This window comes from Puntigrus tetrazona, chromosome 17 (genome assembly GCF_018831695.1).
Source record: "Puntigrus tetrazona isolate hp1 chromosome 17, ASM1883169v1, whole genome shotgun sequence".
Taxonomy (NCBI): Eukaryota; Metazoa; Chordata; class Actinopteri; order Cypriniformes; family Cyprinidae; genus Puntigrus; species Puntigrus tetrazona.
In genome coordinates, this window is record NC_056715.1 from 4,006,312 (window position 1) to 4,026,959 (window position 20,648).

Genomic DNA, 20,648 nt, shown 5'->3' on the forward strand with positions numbered 1-20,648 from the left:
GGTAGACTCCGGTACAAGGCGACAAATAAATATGACATATAATCAACGCAGTGACAAAACAGCTGAATGTACAGTAGGCGAGAGTTTTGGGAAACAGCTACAAGTTGTGCTACTAATAACTACGTTTTTCCGTAGAGTATCTGCGCTGTTTTTGCTAAACATCCATCTGTGAAAGTACTGCACTTGCTTTATGTTCCGGTTTAAATGTTCATGATGTTAATGAATTTCTACCGTTATTCCCTAAAGGAAGTGTGAATGTGATTTCATAAAAGAGCTTCACTGGTGGCCAACCGAGAAGCACTGCTTTGAAAGTGCAGCTTTTATGCAAGCCATTAATGTGAATGTCTTTGCCAGCCTGCTGATTTCTCACTGATCTATTAAAAATCGGCATCAGTATTCAGCGCCATATGTAAGCTAGTGAATTAAACAAGTGCAAACAAATCAGACTGTCTATGCGTCAGCTATCTGGGTCATGCAAGAAAAAACAGTACCTTTTGCTGTTTAATAAAGTGATTTCTTGCAAGTCTTTCTGGTAAGGTTTCATATATTATATGAGACAACAGTGTTAATAATTGCAAGCTAAATGAAAACATACTAAGATACAGAAATGTATATATATATATATATATATATATATATATATATATATATATATATATATAAAATGAAAATTAGATCATCTAAACAGTAAATTTGTTTTTATCAAAACATATTTGGAGAAATGTAGTAGGACTCAAGGCAAGGCTCACTAATGGACCTTCTGTAGTGAATGGGTGCCGTCAGGATAAGAGTCTTACCAACACCAACAAGTCTTGTGAAAGCTACTGTACATGTTTGCAAGAATCAAATCCATCCTGAAGATGTTTTAAATTTAAACGTATAACATAATAATGCTTCCTGACACAAAATAGCATCAAAATCCACCAACATATTCATTTAGATCTGTTATCAACTGTTAACTGTTGCTTCTGTGCATATGTCTCTCCTGATTCATACTGGTTAAAACATCTTAATGATAGATTTATTAATTACAAACAAACAGTTTTTCACTTTAAAAGCGTCGTGTAAATCACTTGTGGATCATTTATTAGCTGCTTACACTCTCATTTTGACGGCACCCATTCACTGCAGAGGATCCATCTGAGATGCGATGAAACACGTTATAAGCACAACACATAAAAAGTTTTCCAAAAGGCATATAGAATGTCTTCTAAGCATTTTGCCGTTGCTTTAAGCCTAAATCCTAAGAGAAGTAGGCTGCCTTTTGCTTTCCCAAAATGAATTAGCTCTTTCATCAAAACAAATTCACAGCCTGGCCACTGGGAGAGAAAGAGGCATGTGTTTTCAATGAGCTCTTTAATCGCTAAACTGAGTTGAACATTCAAACACTTAGTGCTACAAGTAGCCTCTGAAGTTACTATTGAAGTGTTTGTGTTGATTAAATGTGCCTCTCTGCTCCGAAGACGGAAGGGCCGGGACGGAGGTAACAGAGCCTCATCTCTCATTGTGAGAAGTTTACCGAAGTTGAGGCTGCTTTACCAGCTTGCTCGGATAATCCCAGCTCAATTATTCACTTTTGCAACCTGAGGCAGGTAATATCAGCGACTTGCGGGGGATTAGACTTTCCAATAAACAAGATGGAAAAAACACGACAAAAACACACCTGCTGTGAGCAAAAAACAACAACAGAAAAACACAGAGGCATCTAAATTTAGCCCGACAAGTGTATAATACAAGACCACTTCATCTCACACAATGAGGTGTGGCAGAAATCTCAACTCATCGTTTTATTAACACTCATCTATTTTAAATAAATAGAGTGAGTGTCTACTTGAGAGGATGGCTTTTATGTCTGGATGTGGGAGGGACAGAAATGGAAATGGCTCGCTCGGTATTTTAGTTTGTTGTGTTTATATTCCCAGGATTTTGAGACAGAGTCAGAATGACAAGATGCAGTTCTCAGCATTCAAAAAGAAGAAGGTAAAAATTGCGAAGTTAAAAGTTGCAATTAGCTTTTTTAAATCTTAAATGTCCGACTTTGTACATCCGATGATTCAATTTTTGAATTGCAAGATATAATCAATATAGACTTAAACCAGTGGTGACGTTTCGCAAAACCATAGGGTAAATCGTAATACGGTGGACAAGACTAGAAAGACTGAAATTAAAGACTGAAACATTTGTGTTGGTATTGTATCAGACACTTGCACTTAACATTGCATGGCAACCAAGGAACAATATTCAAATTACCAAAATTTAGCTATTAATCTGCATTAAAACGACCGGATCCGAGGCAGCAGGTGCATCGCATTAGGCTACGCTTTCATCAACTTTTACAGGTCATATAGTAGGCTACTTATTGAAGCTATGTGGGCGCTTAGTTTTTCTTGTTGTTTAATACACTTGGCCTACATAGCACTATATGCGAAGGATATTTAATACTTACGAGAGTGATAGGCCACAACTATACGTCAAATAGCCTTCTCCGCTCTTCAAACGCACACACACAAAACTTTACAGACATAGTGTTTGAGTAAAGAAAACGCTATTCAAACATCAGTTGCTTATTTTCCCCGGTGGGCATGGCATTACTAAAAAAGCAGAGAGATCTGTCAGAGATCCGTTGTGAGTCTGAATGGAGGCAGGGGAGAGGTTTTCGCTGACAGTTTAAGGATTCTAATGCGTTATGAAGTTTTACTGACAAGCTCTTTATAATGCTCATCACTGGATGAACACTTGCAAACCCTCTGATTTCTAATAATAATTACATGAAAAAATAATTACATGATAAATAAAAAAGTGTAAAGTTGTAGTAAAAAAGTTGTAGTAAATATCAGTAGATAAAGCACCCATGATGCATTGCTTCACAACATGCGCTAATTAACACCATCAATGTTTTAATGTTTCTCCACCTGTAATTTTAAAACAACATTCAGTTAAAGCTCTGAATATTAAAGTATTTAGTCAAAGCTGTAAAAATAGTCTGGTAATTCAATAACATACTTTTAATCAAGGTCTGCAGAACCACTGGAGAATGTTTTTAATGAACTGGACCTTGTTGGGGTGTAAGAGCTGTCGGAGAGGTCAAATAAGATGCTGATTACCCATAATTCATCTTAGCAAGGAACCTTTTCCTATTTATTTGGATGGCGTATACAATCAAGTTAATTAAACTCACTGAGCTTGACCAGGTCACATTTATGAAAGTGTCTTTTCTCTTTAATAACAATGCACGCGTAATCATTTCTTTAGAGGTCAAAAGATACCAAAAGTGATGATAATATACAGCATAGATGTACCTGCCTTTACTTTAATGATTTATTTTTAGACCGATTAACTGCCTATGTTGTGTTGTGTTGTATTGTATTCGGATTTACATAGGAAAGTAGTTCTGCTCTGCACAAAGGAGTGATGCATTCTGGTACTGCAGGGGTCTGAGATAATAAAGTACTTTGTTCACAGATGTCAGCTGGGAACCATGCGTTACGCACATAATATGGCATTATTTACCGTTTCTGCAAGCTTTCATTCTCCACAGAAGAAATATACATGTCTGCATTCTTCAGTTAAACACTTCAACGCTGACAGAAAATGTAAAACATCTACAAAATATCGGCCATAATGTATCGCTGCGCACCAAAGTGAGCTGCTATGAATATTTTAGAGCATTCGCAGATAAGAGTCACATAAAACAGCATGAAATAAAATTATCATTGGGATTCCTATTATGGGAAGAAAATATAAGTTTTTTAATGTTATTAAATTTTCACATTTTGTTGTTTTCATGATACCTTTTGTAATTAATTTTTTTTACCACACTTCCAAAAAGTGGAAAAAAAAAAATTATAATGATAATGAAATCTTAAACCACTTTATCCAGAAAAATATAATTCGCAGGAATTATTCTGTCCTAGGCCGTGTATGTGACATACATATATGCAAATCCAGAAAGCATGATGGGAAGCTGTGTGTGTCCTCTCGTGTGTCCCCGAGTGCTTTAGCTCCGTCATTCAGGCTCCTTTGAACGCAGACATCTAATGTTAGCGTGAAAGACAGCAGATAAGCTGCGGCCATGTTTAAACGATTGTTTGCGTATTTTAATGAATTCTTGAGAGGCGCCCTCTGGCTGGTGATTGATTGCACAAATGCAGTGCTTAATTTAACATGGCTTAGTAATTGCATCAGGTTCCCTGTGCAGCAGCAGGAAAACTACTGACAGAGCAAGTCAATGAATGACACTGTACTGGATCCACTTTGGAAGAAAACTGGATGAAAACCGGAGAAGATATAAATGTTTCTGTTTCTTGCAAAGGATCAAATCGATGAAGAGTGCATTTCAAGATCTGGGAATGATAAGTTAATAACTTTGATTGCTCTTGAACAATCGCACTACTGCATTTCTACTTGTCCCGCCATACTTTACTCTTTTATCAAACCATGCTCTCCTTACTGAAATAATAAGTTATGTACTGTGGCAGACATTTTTATCCAAAAGCAACTTACTGCGCACTTATTACAGGAAAAATCCTGCTGGGGCAACATGGGATTAAGTGCCTTGCTCAAAGGCACAATAATGTTAGGTCACGGATCAACTCTTGTGGGGATCTAAACTACAACTATTACCTCTCAGAGTTTAACCCACTGCATGGGCAGCGAAAGCACTCTTAAAAAGAATATGCCCATTTTAACTAATATCAAACAAATTGACTAATATTTAACAAATGTCACCATTACAGCACCTCTCATTAAAACTCTGTACAGTATACTATATGTAAGACAAAAGGTGAGAGAGATTACAGTTTGTTTTATAATTCTTTTGTGTGTAATTTATATGGTAACGCTTTATTTTAAGGTGTCATAAAATAAGTAATTACCTTAGTAGTACTTACATAAAACAAAATTCACTTACCATGTAACAAGTTATGCAACAGCCTGTGTGTGTGTGTGTGTGTGTGTGTGTGTGTATAAATCTGTGTTTGTTTTTCCTCAGAATTAAGTGTACTTCTCACATCTCAAGTGTTTAATCTCAAATATATTTTTAAATATACATATTTTATTTTTATAATACAATATTTTAATCTTTATAACTTACAAATCAGTTTTTTCCTACTAATTGTATAATTATTTCTATATTTATCTTGCAGTTCTTAGAAGAAAAAAAATCAGTGTTTCTTTTTTTTTTACATTTTTATTTTAGTTTATATCTTGCAATTATAACTTTTTCGCATCTGAATTTCTGAAGCTGATGTTTCACAATTCTGACTTTATGTCATAAAATGTATACAAAATAAATTCTTCATGTTTTGTTTTTATTAAACTTTGCTGACTCTGTCGAGTGGGGTCAAAGTTTAGTAAACAAAATTCATGATATTACATTATATTACCTCTAAGAGTAATTGCTTTTACAGAACTAATGATCTTTCCTGGCCCTGAGATGAAAAAAAACAGTCCAGTGCAACACATCAGTCTTCAGTGATAAAGTTTAACAAACATATGCAATCATAACAGTACTTCAAAAAGTATGTGTACTTCTAATGCTGGGTATAAAGTGAACTTGTGAGGCATTTTTCATAATGAGCTAACAACATTCAGCACTTAACAGGCCACAAAGCATGCCTGTACACAAAATCATCTGTTGAACTCCACGATGAAAGCATAATGGACCACCCCCAACCAAATTCTATTGAATGAATGTGTCAAATGGATCATTTCAGTATGCTAATGGGATGCAAATCAGTTGGTTTTTATGTATACATGTGTCATATGTGCGCAGTTTCATCCTGATGTGCATTATTTGTTGTTTAGGAGAGGAAGATGAATGTGCCAGCGCAGGTCCACAAAGCGTTGATTAATGTGTCTCTTTTAAAAATGCAAATGACTTGGCGGGGGCAGATCCTGTTGGTTTGGGCAGGCGGTAATTTGGGCGTCTGAATACCGCTTGTCTTGTGTTGGGTCAAGAGCACCTGTGTCTTTGCCAGGAATTCATAACCAGCAGGGCACGTACCGCAAGAGTCCCCGGAGAGAATTTAATCCGCAGGGTTGATTTATTTGATAAAAGGACATTCCATTCATTCCGAAGAAGGGGGAAATGAAAGAGCAAAACTGGCTCAATAGCCTCAAAAAAAAAAAAAAAAAAAGCAAGAGGAATGCAAATGGCCAATCCGGGGAAGTAATAGTTTTCATTTCTGCATTTCACAGCGGTTCAGACGTTTCCTCCACTAGAATGCGTGCGTAACTTTCAACGTATTCCATTTTCATGCATGGTAAAACATACCATTCGCCCAATCTCATCTCAAACACCTTCTATGTGAACTGAAAAAAAGCAATAATGCGTCCTCCCGACTGGTAGATTAACGTTTGATTCTTATTCAAGGAAAGCACTGTGAGTTCCCTGGCAGATTCTGTTCTGTTTTTCCACCGCTTCATTTTCCCTGAAACATAGAAAATCAGTATGCAAGGGCCAGAACGTAACAACAAAGATAAATTGAAATGTCATTTTTTATTCATGTGAAGAGATTGTAGGTGTGGGCCGGCCCAGTGCAGGGATACTGCTGCACAAATGAATGCTGACAGTACACGCCATCCCCAGCAGCCTGTTTTACTCTCACAACTCCTGCCTGATATTTTATATATAGTTGTTTTGCTGTGCGGTTGGGTCAAAGAGTTTGTATTTACAGCCAAGTTATCTCACGTATTCGCCCGGGAGGCCATGTAGGACTGATCAATGTAGACATATTCAATAAAAAACAGCCTTAATTGCACTTCCTTTTCTATTTAAGCTAAACCAGGGCTCTAATTTTACACTAGCTTAGCGTGGTGCATAAATATTTTTCAAAATTAAATTTGAAGCAAGCTTATCCGTTTCTAAAATAAGCAGACATTTAACTGTAAAGCTCTGTTTCCTGTTGATCTTCTCGGTTAAGTTCCGCTTTCCCGCCTTCTTTCATAGCGCAAACGATGGAAAAGAGTTGGATAATCCACTCACGTTCAAGCCAGTAAAAGATTCAGCGTAATACTCCAGAATAAAATTTTAAAGATGATTTATTATTCATACGCCTCTTGATGAGGTGAAGGAAGGGATTTAAGTGAGCAATCGAGAAGGGAAGGTGAGCCGCATCAGAGCTGAAACGTAGAATCTTCTGAATATTCTGGAAACTGTAATACACTGAATACTTCTAATTTTCAAAGTGCATGAATAAGAAAAGTGATGGACAAACCCATACTTAGAATCTGCATAATAATCTGCATATAAGTCCCCAGACAAAAAAAAAATATACATTTGATGATTTGATTATTTGGATAATAATGGGTTGATATCATAAGAAATCAAAATAGCTTGAAACGAAAAAGTTCTCCTGAGTACAAAAACTTAAACTAAGCTGCAAGAATAAGAACTTTTTGACGTGAGAAATGAAAACAGCAACAACAAAGTTATCCAAATGTACACATTATTCTACCAGTTTTAGACACAGAACATCATCCGCAGTTCATTTTAGTAATTGTGTTCCAAGGACAAACAAATCTTTTACAGGTTTGGAACGACAGGGGGGTAAGTGATTAATGACAAATTTTTCATTTTGGACTGGATTAACCCTTTAATGTTAATGAATTTAAAATTAGTAATTGGCAGTAGCGCCTAAAATGTAAGACCTTGCAAACCTACCAAGAGAAGCAACAACAATAACGTGTGAATACCTTCCAGCTTCCATTCTGAATAATTTTGAACAAAGTCCCTGATGAGTTCAGTCTAGTTTACGCAGCACATCCAGCTTCCTGTTTCTTCCTCTACCTCACGTTTGAGCGATTGCATTCTCACCTAAAACTTTTAGTCGGTCATTGCATTTAAAAATGGATGAAGCATCTAAATCGACCCGCTAGTCTTGTTTGACAGGTCAAGTAGCATCACTAAGGGCCTGAGCTTTCACCTCCCGCAGAGCTCGTCTCTCTGACAATTACCTGAAAGACGAGAGAGAGAGCGGAATGCCACTATCTGCATTTTCTTAAAAGAAGGAGTGACGAATGACTGCCAAAAGAGCAAACCTGGAGATTCTCTCTGCTCAGCCACACCAAGGAAAAAAGGCCTGTTACATCAACTGAATCATTAATATTTATGAGAAAACTCTGGAGCTGTAATTGTACATTTTGGCATATAAGATGTTCTCAGGGTTGTGCGAATAATGCAATGTTGATTATCTATTTCCCTATACTTGTGGCAATGAAAGAAAAGAAAAGACAATGTTTAATTATTGATATAACTCAGTTCTTATTTTGCTTCCATACAGTAAAATGCATTTTAAAACATAAGTGTAAAATATGAAAGCAGGATTAATAAAAGGGAGAAAAGTTGGTCTCAATAGTAATAGTCTCTACATAGTAACTATAAGGTACGTAGTACGTAACCACATTGCAAGTACACATTGTTACATAGAATCTACAGCTCTTATATTTCTGTAACTTCACAAATGTAACAACCCTCAGAATAGCATGTGTAAGTACAAATGTGTAACAGGACATAGGTAACAACCCTTTTTTGGTAATGAAAGTACAAATGTGTAACATGATCAACAGCACTGTCTGGTAAAGAAAGTGTTACACTTTATATTCAGTAAATGATTCCTATGTAATGATGTTACACAGCAGCGGCCAGTAAGTTTACATATAAGGCTTTACATATAAATTGTGGTCGGTGTCCAGAATATTACACTTTATATTAAATGGACTGGTATTACAGTGGCAAACCAACTCCAGATCAAACTCCTCCCACTTTACATATCCCTAAACCAACCCATCTCCACCCACTGGATCAAATTCTTCCAATTACTCTTATACATACCGTTCTAATAAAACGTTGCACATGTAATTAGTGAAGTTACCAATGTCCTGTTTTGTACACAAGTACACATTTGTAATGACAAATGCTGTTCTGATGGTTGTTACATGTGTGTAGCCACAGAAATATTACAGCTGTAGATACTACATACCAATGTTTATTTACAATGCGGTTACATACTAAACACATCTAGTTACTAGTAAGCACACAGGTATTAGGGCCAATTAATTAAGCGAGTCCTAAAAGGGTCATCATTTTAAATCGGGTTTCCTGAATATTTAAAAACTTTCCTGATTAAAAAAAAGGAAGGGCTGGATTGTCACCGATCGGCCCAAACACATTTTATGGTTTAAAAAAGGATAGATTTGAATGTTTTCATGGTCTTGTGTTACTGTATTCATGCATGTCTGGTTTAATTTGAGATGCAGGCCAACTTTTGTAACCACACACTCAATGTCCATTCCATTCCAGCCATCTGATAATGTGCATGAGATAACCCAGCTCGTGGCTTTACGGCACAAAGCCAGCACTGATAAGCTCCATTAATTAAACCGCATCTTGCTCAGGGATTCACCAGCCAGTGATCTGAACACTTTTGATTACTGACCTTTTCAAAGTTTGAGCTGTTTTCCCTCCCACTTTATTATTCTTTTTATGAGCACGGATGTATTACAACGAGCCAATCCCTCCCTACTCTTCCTCTGCATCCCAAACCTACAGGCCCGCAGAATTATCACTGGCCTTGGCAGCATATTAGGCTTCCCGACTTCCCCGTCTGCCAGCCTCCACTATTAAATGTAATTTGAGAATGTCTATTTCAGGTCGGTGCCAGCACACTGTACATGGGATTTAATTAAAAATTTGTAGCAATGCAAAAAAAAAAACACAGTTGCTTACTGGCAGAACTTGCACTTGCAGCCAATCAACAAATTTCCAAGAAATGAGTGAGCGGGAGAAAGAAATCTTACAACTGCTAATTATCACATCTCAATTATGTTGCGAAGTGATTTGTTATTGCACCAATTGCGCAGAGATTCCATCGGGGAGTAAAAAAGCATGAATTTCGTGAGATGGAAGAGAGCTGAATTGTTGACCTTGATCTGCCAGTTTGATATAAAACGGTTCCTGTAAAGAAGCTGAAGAAATAAAAGATGTTCTTCGTAAGTAAATTCCCAATGACAAAATTACATGCATTTAAATGTAGCTCACCTGCTCCAGGACATAAATTATTCATTTGAAACAGTTCTTCTTCAATAACGTTGTCCCACCAATCGCTTGACATATTCGTTTCACCCCAACACGGATTTGTTGTGATGGCTCCTTGAGCTATTATATTAATATTGATCTTGTATACTGAACAAATGCTCCCTAATGTGACCCATCTCAAACATTTTGTTTTTCTTGGATGGATGAATCCCTGCTGCCAAACGAGTAGAATATGCAGATGATCACATTCCCACATGTGACATTTGAGAGGAGATTCTACATTCTCCTTCATCTTCCTCAACCTCTCCGTCTCTCCCGAGAGTCATGTGATCACAGCAGTTGCGCAAAGAGTAAAATGATGTTTTTGAAGTCATTGATGGTGCTTTTTCCCTTCTTTGAGAACAAACAGATTATCTCGTACCCTTCCTCTCCTTGGCTAAGATGTGTATGGAGCATAGAGGTGCTTTCATCTCGGGAAAGACATGTTTCAGACAGCTCAGCCCTCAGAGCTGATTCTGTCAGACCTTTCTGAAGGTAACACCTGAAACCACTGGCTTTGATTTCACTTCCACATCTCCATAAACTCAACCACACATTGATCCTTAAGTCTATATTCATATAGTCTTGTGCAACCAGATTTTTAATTAATGCCATAAGGTCCAGGCCACAAAGACCGAAGAGTGACCGCATCTGCCCGATGTGCAAACCACTATTTGTTTTATGTGACATTAAATGGTCGTTCTAGTTCACCCAAGAACAATGGGAAACTGAGTAATGGCTGCTGCAAATTCAATTTTGCCATCACAGGAATACATTACATTTGAAAACATATTAAAACAGAAGACACAACTTTGTAAATTGTAATAATAGATCTAATAAATGTAACCTGAGTAATAAAATAAGATAAAATAAAATATTTGAAACAAGCAGCCCACCCACCCCACTCAACAAATATATATATATATATATATATATATATATATATATATATATATATATATATATATATATATACAAAAAACATATTAAATAGGTTTGATCTTTTTTTGGGGGGGGGGGGACTTATTACCATTGCTGTGGGCAGATACACATACGACTTGATTTGACAGCAGTCATTGGACATCTCCTTCACATCCTTACTTATTAATTGTAATGTATCCCAGGGGTATGAGATGCCACAACAGCTTGTCAGATAGATTTTTTTTTGCCGGCGAAAGCTTGTCCAAAAGGCACGTCCCCCTGCTTGGCAGATAAGCAGTGAGGGATGATGTGCGAGAAAGACAGAGGCGTATTGTCTCTCTGGTGTTTCTCACTCATCCCTCTCTGTCCCCACTTCTTCTGCCTCTCCTGCATGCTATTATGCTGCCCTTGGGTTTGCCCATCACATACATCAAATTCAGCTTGCCGGCTCCAAGATTGTGCCATGTAAATTATTCAACCCAGAAAGCACTTGAGAAGGAGCAATCACAGTATAGCACAGCCTTTTCCAGCACTGTTGAGAAAGAAAGAAAGAAAGAAAGAAAGAAAGAAAGAAAGAAAGAAAGACAGAAAGACAGAAAGAAAGAGGATTTATTAGTTGCTCCTGAAAGTTAAGTTACTACTATCAAACTAATGCTACACAATGAATATATATGATTATGAAGTATGAAATGAATATATACAATATTTACAAACACTAAAGATAATAAATGGCAATCTAAATTGTTAAGACGTACTGCAATTAAGTTCATGCTGTGAGAATTTACATTTTAATTTCCTTCAAAAAATATGCTATATAATCCATGAACGGGGAAGATGACTCAACAAGTGCACTTATAAGAAGTTGCTCTTCCAATTCCATAAAAAAAAGCAAATAAATTAAAAAAGCAATCTCGAATGCCCAAGAATCAGCAGAGTCATGTCTGTCAGCATTATTGATACCTGTGGAAGACTGATGTGCTTCAAACACTCTGAAAACTAACATAGTCAATGTCAATTTTAAAGTATAACTCAACACAACCAACAGAGCTACAATAAAAAAAAAAATTCTTCTGCAAAACACAAAAGAAATATTCTCCTTCACATCTTGTATGTTTTTTTATGATTAAATAAAACATTGGTAATAAAAATCACAACAAATAATTTTTAGTTCTTAGTCATTAAGAATTGTCGAAAAAAAAAATCTTTATTAGACCCTCTAACTTTATTCTAATTATATTCTTTAAACAATCTTGCCCCTTTTAGCATTCATTCAGTAACTGCATGTTTAATGTAAAAAAGTAAAATAAAATAATTAAAACAACCGAATAATATAATAGCTTCCCTGTTTTAATGCTGAGACTTAGCACAAAGCGCTAGTACCTGCATTTAACTTGTTTTGATTGTTTCAGATAAAAGCATCTGTTAAACGACTTAATATAAATATAAATATACATACATACATACATACATATATATATACACACATACATACATATATATATAGCTGTAAAATTCTCATTTAACAGAATGTTAAATCATCCGAGTGTCTGTCAAACTTTAGTGACGTTTTAATTCCAAACTGACCTCACATTTGTCTTCCAACTAATATTGCATTGTAAGATCTTTGACAGCTCTTGAGGCCAAGGAGAAAGTATAAGTCCTCTTTTTCACCTAATTGGCTCAGCATGCGAAAAAAGGAACTGTGATACATATAGTGACAAATCTGATAGTACTTTAAAAAAGGCCAGCGAGGCTAACAGCGTTACTGCAATGAAAGAGGAGGTCTGCTAGAGTTTGACTGTAGTCTTCAGCGAGTAATAGAGAAAATGAGTCATGTTAATGCATCAGGCGGAGTTCACACCTGAAATCTGCACATTGACTCTGTTTGACAACGTTGTGAGGAAAAAAAAATCAAAATCACGAGAGACTCTTTTATCATTAGGCGTTTTATAACGCTGCTCTGAAGACCTTCTCCTTGAGGCTTTGTCCTTTAAAGTGTTTGACTGCAAAACTAAAGCGAAATCACAGTCAGATTTCAGATGTATCTCACAGAGAAAGTCATTCCCGATCTCTCATTATCTGCAGTGAAGTTTCAGTCACGTACTGCGAACAGCTGGAGTTTTTTGCTATTTCCAGGTAAACTTAAACGCACTTTGCGACTTTAAATCTCCTGAAGGAAGAACTTACTTGGCTTGGGTTTCAGATACGGCAGGTGTTTGTGTAGGAGTCCACATCCTGTTTAAGCATGAATGATTTTGTGTGTAGGGTTGTGTCTTAAGCATGTGGATTGGCTGTCAATGCCTATCAGCAGGCCTCTTTAACGTCCTAATTTAATCGGTGTGATTAGATTAGAGCAACAGGAATGGAAAACGCTCCCCTGCGGCCACTTTGATTGAGCTAGTGGTTACACCAGATATGACAGCTCTTTGGCGCATGCACCTTTCTGGCATATAGCGTGCATATGTGAGTCTAGCACTTATATGAATTCATTCATGGTAAATATGAAATGAAAGAGGTTCTGGAAACCAACAAATCAGATCGTGAACACCTCAAGTGAACATGATTTTGTAAAGTAGGAAGTACTCCTACAGTTTTTCTTGGTGCAAAAGCAACATTTCTCCAAAAAAAATGCAGTTTTAACTAGTTGCATCAACACAAAAATTACAGAAGTCAGTACCAGTGAAATTTCACTGTTCATATATATATATATATATATATATATATATATATATATATATATATATATATATATATTCTTTTTTGTTTTGTTTGTTTTGGTTGTTGTTTTTTTGGTTATTAATACATAAATCATACATTAAAAGAATGGCACCTTCTTCGCCATCAACACTGTATAAAATCATATTATGCAGTCATAAATGTCTTAATATTATAGCATAAAAGAACAAGAGTGCTTGACATTTTCACTGTGTTCTTGAAGAGACTATAAATCTACTGAAGTCATAAAGTCAAAAAAGAGAGTTTACCCAAAATGAACATTTGCTGAAAATGTACTCTCCCTCAGACCATCCAAATTGCATATAAGCTTGTTTCTTCATTGGGACAGATTTGTAGAAATGACATCGCTCTCTCATTAATGAATCCTCTGCAGTGAATGGGTGCCGTCAGAATGAAGGTCTGAACTCCAGGATGTGTGCATCCTCCACTCCATTTAAAATTGTTGTCCATTTGCACACTCCACACCTGAAAAACGATGTGTAATTGTGACCTTTCAGAGTCCTTACATTAACGAAGTGGTCATTTGGCCCCCCCAAGTGACACGAAGTGACAGTAGGACTCTGCCCAGAGTCCCCGGTGACCCAGCTGCCCAATCTGGCATCCGTCCACACCAGCTGCTCCTGACCCGCAGGTACAAGCTTGAGTTTCTCCTCATATCACCTCATAACCTAGATCATCTGCCGTGGCCCATTGTTATGCAAACAGATTGCTTTAGGCCAAACACAGCACTGGTTTAATTGCATCCAGTTAAGTGGGCAAGGGAGGTCTCAGCAGCACCGGCTGTTCAACAGATCGGACAAGCTCTCTACTATCTACCGGAACAACTATGCATGTGTTTGAATATATTTAAAGTAGGCAAAGGGGATAAACACATCCATAAAGAGCATGAGAGAAAAATATTCAAGCCACTAAAGGCCAAATCTCACAACACAAACAAGTCTAGCCATGCAAGCCCTGTTTGACTTGTTGCATTTGTGTCAAAATTTGTCCGAATCACAAATACATGTTGCATGAATAATAACATGCACTACTGTTTAAAAGATAATGATTTCTACTTCAAATAATCATCACAAAATGCTGATAGCAGTAATAATGTGTTCTAGTATTTCATGAGTCAAAAAAGAACAAATGACCTAATAAACCACCGGCATATTTAACATAGTATCTAAATAACATAACAAAATAATGCGATATTTAAAGCAATGCAATAAGGAAATGTCTTCTGACCCCATTTAGCCCTTTTTTCCCCATCATTTTCTGCTCTCTCTCTCCGCTGTGCTGTCAATAAAATGGCAAACATGCAGAACTGAAAGGTTTAGAAACAAGTGGAGCAGCAAGTGTCCAGGTCTTTAGCGGGGTTTTTTTTAAAAAGAGGTTCAGATAGAATTTTGGTTGGATAAACTAAACAAAAATAGCTTCGTCGTAGTAATTAAACACATTGAACAAAACCTGTATGATCACACACTCTACAATACAGAAAATATGTCTCTTTTGAAAGGAAATAAAAAGAGAAAAAGGAAATTTATAGAGAAGCAATATACAGACTGACTTCAAATCAACCACCTTTGATAGTCATTAGCCTTATTCATTTCAGAGGCACAGCTAACTAATGAGCTGGGTATTTCCATTCATACAGATCATATAGCTTGACAGAACTGACATCTGGCATAATGAAAAATTTCTGTTTTCATAAGGAATGTTCAAATATTATATATAATAATGCAAATGCAAAACTTTTAGACAGGTGTGAAAAATGCTGTAAACAAAGAATGCTTTCAAAAATAGAAGTGTTAAACATTTATTAAACAAAATGCAGTGAATGAACAAAAGAGTAATCTAAATCAAATCAATATTTGGTGTGTCCACCCTTTGCCTTCAAAACAGCATCAATTCTTCAAGGTACACTTGCACACAGTTTCGGCTGGCAGGTTGCTCCAAACATCTTTGAGAACTAACCACAGATCTTCTGTGGATGGAGGCTCTCTCACATCCTTCCGTCTCTTCATGTAATCCCAGACACACTCGATGATGTTGAGATCAGGGCTCTGTGGGGGCCATACCGTCACTTCCAGTGCTTCTTGTTCTTCTTTACGGTGTAGATAGTTCTTAATTACTTTGGCTGTATGACTGGGGTCATTGTCCTGCTGCAGAATAAATTTGGGGTCAATCATACGCCTCCCTGATGGAAATGCACGATGGATAAGTATCTGCCTGTATTTCTCAGCATTGAGAACACCATTAATCTTGACCAACTCCACTTATATATAGGAAGAGGCAGAGGAAACCAAGGTTAAAATTCATGCATTGATGCTGCAGGTGTATATATTGCATCTTGTAAATATCATATTGACCAATTTAGTCTAGTGTATTACTGAACAGCACACAGTGAAATAATACCCTGATCTTTCGCAGCTCATTATGATGCATGGATTCTTTTCCTAGAAGGTCACTGTTTCTTTATATCTCCCTGAATAATTTTCTGTTATGAGACGATCTTATTAAAATCAAAGCATTGTGTATAAGGTTTGAAATTCAAACTTAATTAGAAGCGCAACACAAGCCTCGAAGTGTCTGAAAAATTGTAATCTTGGCAAAAGAACATTCATTTCTCAAATACAAAAGATATTTCAGGCAAGACCAGTTCGGCTGTGCCGCTCTTGCCGACAGTTTTCATTAAGTTTCTGTCTCTTATTTTGTTTTTGGTACATCAATAGTTTACGCTTCTGAAAAGACAAAAATACATCGTCTCAAACAACAAAAAAAACACTCTTACATCTGCACTGACCAGCAATTCCAAACAAACCCTCAAAATACGCCTTTCTGTATTCTAAAACTATAGTCTTTGATCAAACCATAAATCAAATTCTGTTTACGAACTGCATTTGTTTCTTTTTTAAAAACCACATTTAGTTTTAAAGGTCATGTAAGGTTTGTATGAACACAGCTGTCACTTTGCACACACTCCCTAAAGACGCTAACAGTTATTTCTACTTCTATCAATGCTAATTAATTAATAATAGCAGTACAACAATTTTATGTCGGTCAAAGCTGTAAAATAGCTGTCAAAATTCAATCCAGCACAGTTTTTTTTATTTCAGTCTTTGCTTGCAGCTGATTTTTCTAAACTACTTCTTTTCTGACCTCTATTAAGTCCACCGTGATATTACTTGGCCTCAGGCTCTCTAGCTTCAGGGTAGAGATGAGAACTTGGTCTGCATGGACAACTGGACTTGTTTCTTTTTACATCGGCCCACACAACGAGTCTTAGCGAATGACATGGTCATGAGGTACGTATAAACAATGTGGGCAGCGAACAATGTGCGGTCGCTCCCAAAACAAGCGCATATACAGGTAGCACGTGCTAATTAGGGTTATATCTCGATATGATGCTAATGGTTCGTCGTGGATCCCACAAAATCATTGTGTGTGCTCCCAGAGAAGGCTATTAAGAAAGTCTGTGCTTGCCATGCTGATTTGTAGTTTAGACCAGCTCGCGTACCCCAGCTCTGCACATTTTTTATGTTTCTCTTATCGCTTTTTATGTGTTTTATTCAAATATAAGTGCCCTGAGAGGTGGACATCAGCATATTCCATATTGTTCGAAGTGAATGTATATGATCAATTCAATGAGCACTGAAGTGAATTTTGTTCGCTGAGTGGGTTCAACATATAGGTACTTCTTTTTTGGGACCGTCTGAGATATCTAATACTGTGGTTTTCAAACTGTGGTCATGTCTTGCTATGAAAAATGTAAAATTCTGTTTTATGAATATCGGTTTTCCACAATGTTTAATTTATAATTTTTGACATTTAACAAATACAATATAGCTTTACCTAAGACGCAGTGTTTTCCGACTTGAGCGATGAAGACAATATAAAGATATGGACAAGCAGCACATGCAGACCTGTGCATAATTGTTTTATCTAATGCGCTGAACAGAAAGAAAGAAACTACAGATTGAAAAAAATAGGGAAACAATCATGAATGTGGCTGACTGAAAATTACTGTATTTTCTTTCTTTGGCAATGCATTTAAAATTAAACAAACTTAAAAATCACATTTCACATAGAACATGAAAGGGATAAATATAATAAAAATATTAAAGTAATTAACATAATAGAAGTATTACAGTAAATAAGAAAATAATAAACAATATAAATACAAATTCAAAATAGTATAGACGTTGCCATGATATACAAAATACATGTATCTTTAATGTAAAATAAAACAATTGTAAAACATTTTTATTTAATAAGGATGCATAACACTGATTAAACGTGGCAGTACATTTAAAATATAAAAAACTTACATCTAAATATAAATGTATACACACACACATACATACATACATACATACATACATATATATATATATATATATATATATACATACACACAAATATATATATATATACACACACAAATATATATATATATACACACACACACAATAATGTGGAAAATTTCCAGTAAATTTTGGTAAAACATTGGGAATCTTTCAGGATTTTTTGAACAGTTTCCGGATATTTAACAAAAATGTTTCCACACTTTGCAACGCTACTCACAGCTTCTTTCAATACTGATAATAAGAATAAAGTCTTTTTGAGAACCAAATCAGTGTCTGACACTAATTATTATTTCACTGATGAAAAATCTATATTAAAGTAGGAAGCAATTGTTTTAAATTCCAATAATATTTCACAATATTGCAGTACAACTGATCAAATAAATGCAACCTCCGTGAAGAAGAGACATTAAAAAAAAAACATTACAGTTTTCAAACTATGAGCACTATTGTGTCAGTGCTAAAAACATTGTTGTAAATACTGTAGGTGTTACCTGGATGTTTGATCAGATCATACTCTATACCTGGCCTGAACAAATTGAAAACCAGTGATCTAACACAGCCCACCCATGTACATAAAAACTCAGAAATCACCCTCGACACACATCCACGCACAAGCTCGAATCCACATACTCTACATGACAAGCGCTCTGAGACAGATTGCGATTAAACGCTCCATTAGTTTCTATAATTCTCTCTCACCCTCGCTGTGAAAACAGACTGAGAAGGACATTGTGTTTTAGTTCAGAGCTGCGCACGCCCACACGGGCCAACAACATGACCTCATTTAACAATCCAATCACATTCAGACTGTTTCGCCCACCGTCATACAGACCTAACGCACAACGAAGAAGCATGGAAATTTGATTATAACCAAATAAAGCGGAAAGAGGCAGAAAAACACACTCGCTACAATATTCATTGGGTGTTTTAGCATGTAATCCTCTTGTGCTACCTGCTAAGCGCTACACAGAGAGGTCCGTTTGCTTTCTGTGGGATGCGTTTGATGAACAGGCGAATGTGGGTGTGCAGACATATAAAATGCAAGTGTTGCCCTGCCTGGGCTCAGTGCCATGACAGACTGTGGAATCAGAAAGGCTCAAAGTGAACAGAAGACCAGGAAACATTAACCATCACAGACAGGCAGTCAGCGGCAGAGCATTCTGCTAAGGTTAGGGGGCCGTGGGCCGATCTGCAGGGGAGCTGACAGCACGTTTCAGATATATAAACAACAAAAACATCTAGTCGCTGCAGAAGGAGCTGACACCACACTGCTCTGAACCCTCACAAACATGAGAAATAACTGTGTTCCTTAGTACATGTGTACTCTGGAAAAAGAAGAATGGATGTTGCTCCCTTTTCTCTCTTGAACCGCACTATCCTGAGGACGCTTGCTAAAAGAATGCTAAGAAAGATGACAGAGCTGCAGGAGCGAGATAAGCAGAACACGAAGCTTGTACATTATTAATGACCAAACAATGCTATAAGTGAATTACAAATGCAGGCATTGAAGTTGAAGGCTCTGTCCCGTAGAGCGTTGGGTATTTCAAAGAGATACAGTCAAGGGGGGGGGAAGCTGCGTTACAAAACCAAAACAACTAACTGAAATTATCATAAAAACTTGGCCATTTAGGTCCAGGGTTCTAATTAAAAACATGCCAGGCACGAAATGAGGCTTGCATTAATATGAGCCGCGTCGTCAGTTATTTTATGACATATTTTTGTAACCTTTCCTGATAAAAAAAAAAAAAAAAAAACTGTGTGCAATGCACACGTTACTGTCAGAGGATCAGACGCCTCCAGAACTCCATATGGTAACACATATGTGAAACATTTCAGCATTAATTTGAGATGCTATTTTAAACTTATGAAAAAGAAGTCTTTACTGATAGTCTGGCTCATTTTGCTGCTATATGATGCTGCAAGTGACACATTGACGTGCTGGGATCATATATAACAAAAATAGAAAATACAGCATTTTTTCAAATAATAAAAATGTTAAATGATAAGAAATCTGTATTAATTATATATTATTCTTACACAATAATAGGAATACTAATAATACAATTATTTCTGTCATTATAAAATATTGTAGAAAGACAATAGAGAAAAATATATATGCTAGGGCTAATAATACAAAAATAAAAAAGTTTTGTTAAATTAGAATAATGGAAGATAATATTACAAATGTGAAATAATTCACAATAAAAATAATAGACAAAGATAGGCTGATCTATAGCATTTTTGAGCCAATAAACTATGCACATAATGTCACATATATGCTAAAATGAAGTTTATTAAAAATGTAGCTGTCATGGCTGTCAATAAATATTAATAGCCAAAAGAAGTTCTAATCACTCATGATTGGCATATGTGACAAAAAGTTAATTCTGGACATTGTTTAGACATCCCACAAATACTGCTCCTCATATATATTTAGCTGTTGGATTCACTGTTACAGGGAAAAAATAGTATCCTTGAGGTTTCGCTGGCATAGTAGCATCAAAACATATATGCCTAATCTACCCCTAAAGTGTGCATATATGTATATTAGATAAGTTGTAATTATG

At 36.3% G+C, this 20,648-nt stretch overlaps 1 long non-coding RNA gene across 1 annotated transcript in view; it reads right to left on the minus strand.

Moving 5' to 3' along the window:
- Nucleotides 1-5,385: 5,385 nt before the first annotated feature.
- Nucleotides 5,386-20,648, minus strand: part of LOC122362258 — a 119,571-nt gene continuing 104,308 nt past the window's right edge. Inside the window, exon 3 of the long non-coding RNA XR_006253080.1 lies at nucleotides 5,386-6,431. This is a non-coding gene — a long non-coding RNA (uncharacterized LOC122362258). The remainder of the gene's footprint in view (nucleotides 6,432-20,648) is intronic.